General features: G+C 36.7%; 1 pseudogene; it reads left to right on the top strand.

Moving 5' to 3' along the window:
* The first annotated feature begins 887 nt into the window (after positions 1-887).
* Positions 888-984, top strand: LOC130033772 (uncharacterized; annotated as a pseudogene).
* The last annotated feature ends 3349 nt before the right edge of the window (positions 985-4333 follow it).

Raw genomic sequence — 4333 nt, 5'->3', positions numbered from 1 at the left:
GATCTTCAGCTGCCAGGTCTCTGCTCGGGGTGGTGAGGGAAACTCAACCCACCCCCTCCAAGGGGCCCCAGTGAGGAAAGCCAGGTGCGGCATCAGGAGACTGCCATTTCAGAGATATTTGGACTTAAATTTTGATCGAAAAGTACACATCATTCAAACAGTTGTATGTGCTTAGTAATAAAATATTACACACATGTTCAATCACCTAAGAAAGCTCATTCTGCTCAGAGAACTAGATTTTTAATTACAGGTCTGTTTTGCCCATGTGGAATGACTGAGAATCACTATGAGTAGATATAAAACTCACTATACACACAAAGATGCACACAGGTTACTTTGAGTCATCTGTGTTGTTAATGTGTCTGGGCCATTAAATTACATTGAGACCCTTTTTCTGTCCTTTACAGGAGCCTCATGAGTCTCACCTTCCCTTCAAGTTGAACTTGTAATAAAGTGGAATGAAATCATCAATATGCTTCTCACCTCTTCCTTCAGGAGAAAAATCCTACTTACTTTCAAGGTGGTCAAGGTGCGGACAACGCCATCCACCGTTTTCTGGAGATGTACACGGGACCGAGGTGAGAATAGCAAAAGGCTCCAGTTTAATTTTCTTAATGAAGATTTCAGGGAAGAGCATTAAACAACACTGATTCTCCATCTTCCAAAAGGATTATTTTGCAAAACTGATGCCCTGGGTATGGTAAAAGATAATATGGTAAAAACCATACTTTTCCTTCTGGGACATTAATGTTCTAAATTTATCACTTCAAGATGCTTTGAAATACCTTCCTAGATTGGGAATCACTGTCTGCCATAGGAGTGAGTAAGGACAAAACTCAAAGAAATCAGAAGAGAAAAATAGGGGAAAAAATCAGCTCTTATACTCAGTTTGGCAACACATATACTAAAATTGAAATGATATAGAGATTAGCATGATCCTTACACAGAGATGACAGGCCAACTTGTAAAGTGTTCCATATTTTTGTTGCATTAAGAATTAACAGGGCTACTTTAAGCTAAGACAAGCCCCACAAGTACTCCAAATTTCGAAATAAAGATAGCAAAAATCCCCATCACAATGATCTCTCTCAATGTCAATGGACTAAATGCACCAATTCAGAGGCACAGGATGGCAGGATGAAATAGAAAACTGAACCCAACATTCTGCTGCCTGGAAGAAACACATCTGAATAATCAAAGCAACCATGGGCTCAAAGTCAAAGGCTAGAAAATGATTCTTCAAGAAAAGAACACCTCCAAAAAGCTGCAGTGGCAATACTAGTATCAGACCACATGGACTTCAGGCTAAAGGTTATAAGAGACAGTGAAGGTCATTTCTTAATGATCATGGAATCTGTACATCAGAAAGAACTCACCCTCCTCAATGTATATGCTCCTAATGACAGATCAGCAAAATACGTAAGAAACAACTTCTAATAGACTTAAAGAAAAACATTGATAGCAACACAATGCTAGATGGAGATTTCAACAGTACTTTCTCACTTCTCAATAGATCAAACAGACAAAAACTCGGCAAGAAAATATTTTATTTGAGGGAAGTAATAAACAACCATTGGTGTAGAGAAGAAATCAAAGAGGAAATAAAAAGATTCCAGAAAAAATGACAACGAGGAACTACCAGAACTTGTGGGACAGAGCAAAAGCAGTTCTAAGAGGAAAGTTTATAGCTCCGCCAGAATTCAACTGGAAGAAAGAAAGGGCCTACAAAAATAACTTACAGCTCAAGATTTTGGAAAATGACCAAGAAAAGGAGTCCAAACTAGCCAGGAGGAAAGAAATAATAAAACCTGGAGAAGAAATCAATGAGACATAATCCCAAAATACAATTCAGAAGACCAACAAAAGCAAGACATGGTTCTTTGAGAAAATAAATAAGATCAGTAAACTACTAGCAAGACTCACAAAGAAGAAAAGAGAAAGAATCCTAATAAACCTAATCAGAAATGCAAAGGGGGACATCATAATAGAAACTACAAAATCCATAGGATCATCAGAGATTATTTTGAGAATATTTAAAGCAGGAAATGAGAGAATCTTGAATAAATTGATAAATTACTGGATTCCAATTACCTCCCAAGGCTGAACCAAGAATATTTTGAAAACTCGAACCCATCACTACAAGGAAATTGAAATGATAATCAAAAATATCCCCAAAAACAGGAGCCCAGGCCCAAATGGATTCACTAATGAAGTATTTCAAACCTTTCAAGAGGACCTACTGCCAACATTTTTTAAGATTTTCCAGGAAATTGAAGAAACAGAAATACTCCCAAACAATTTCTATGAGACAAAGATCACCCTGATATTCAAATCAGACAGAGAAACCACAAAAAAGAAAATTACAGACCTATTTCTTTGATAAATACAGATGCAAAGATCCTCAAGATTATACCAGCAAAGAGAAATCAGAAACTCAACAAAAGGTCACACTCTATGACCAAGTAGGTTTATCTTGGGGATGCAAGGATGGCTTAACATTCTCAAGTCAATCAACAGAATACACCATCTCAATAAAATAAAGATAAAAATCATATGATAATATCAATAGATGTAGATAAAGCATTTGATGAGATCCAGCACCCATTCATGATGAAAAACTCTCAACAAAATGGGAGTCGAAAGTACTTTCCTCCATCTAGTCAAAGCAAACTACTACAAACCCACACCAAGCATTATTCTCAATGGGGAAAAACTAAAGGCTTGGAGAAAAATCAATGAGCTAGATTCCCAAAATACAATCAGGCACAAAACAAGTTACCCACTCTCACCACTCCTATTCAACATAGTACTTGAAATATTTGCCATATGATTTTGGTAAGAAAAAGATATCAAGGGCATCCAGATAAAAAAAGGAAGAACTCAAGCTTTTACTATTTGGAGATGACATGATAGTATTCTTAGAAAATCCCAAAAAATCTACCAAAAAGCTCCTGGGAAGAATAGATTTGTTTACTAAAGTAGCATATTACAAAATCAATATCCAATAGCCCATGGCTTTCCCAAATACTATTAATGAAAGAGAAAAAAGAGATAGGCGAAAAACAAACCCATTCACAATAACCTCAGACAATCAAGTATACTAGAATCAACTAAAAAGGTTAAGGACCTATACCAAAAACACTCTACAAAACACTACTTCATGAAATAAAAGAGGATATGAGGAAATGGAATCACATCCCATGTTCATTGATTGAGAGGATTAACACTGTCAAAATGGCAATACACCCCAAAGAGCTATAAATATTTAATGCACTTTCTATAAGGATACCCATAACATTTTTCAAAGAAATAGATTAAACCCTCTTGAAACTCATACACAACAATAAACTCCCATGATGAGCTAAAGCAATCTTTGGTAAAAAGAAGAAGGGAACACCTTCCCCAACTTCAAACCCTACTAGAAAGTCGCAGTAATCAAATTAGCATGATATTCAGATAAAGAGAGTCCTCAGGTCAATGGAATATAGTCAAATATCCTGACGCTGGCCCTCAGATTATTATTACCTAATGTATCATAAAGGCTCAATAAATATGAAGTTGAGCAAGGAAGTCTCTTCAACAAGTGCTGCTGGGAAAACTGGTCAGCAACATGCAAAAAAAGTTTAACTCAGACCTCTTTATAGTGCCTGGCACAAAGTCAGATCAAATGAATTAGAGACCTCAATATCACACCTGAGTTCTTAAGATATATGAAGAAAAATGTGGGAAGATCCCTCCATGACATTAAAGCTAAGGGAAACTTCTAGAATGATACACCACTGACCAAGGAAGAGGAAGTGAAGATAACCAAATGAGACTACATTAAACCAAGAAGTTTCTGCAACTCAGAAAAAATGGTGACCATGATAAAAAGACAGCCCTCATAATGGGGGAAAATTATTTATGCAATATCCATACAATTAACCCCTTATTGTATATAACCCAAGATATATATGGCACTGGTAGAACTTTATGAGAAAAAGACATCCAACCCCACCAAAACATGAGGAGAAGAAACGAACAGAAACTTCCTCAAAGAATAAATACAAATGACCAAAAAACAGAGGTAAAATTTTCTACATCACGAATCATCAGGGAGATACAAATCCAAACAGCAATGAGATATCTCACACCACAGAGATTGACACACATCAAAAAGAACAAGAGCAACCAATGTCAGCATGGAAGTGGGGAGAAAGGGTCTCTTCTTCACTGTTGGTGGGGATGCCGATTGGTTCAGCCTTTTCGGAAAACGATATGGGTATTTCTCAGAAAGCTACAAATTGAGCTTCCATGAATCCAGCAATACCACTTTGGCAATATACTCCCAGGC

Source organism: Sorex fumeus, unplaced genomic scaffold, assembly GCF_029834395.1.
Source record: "Sorex fumeus unplaced genomic scaffold, SorFum_2.1 ptg000054l, whole genome shotgun sequence".
NCBI lineage: Eukaryota > Metazoa > Chordata > Mammalia > Eulipotyphla > Soricidae > Sorex > Sorex fumeus.
Note: the sequence above shows the minus strand (reverse complement) of the source record. Positions and strands in the feature narration are given on the sequence as shown.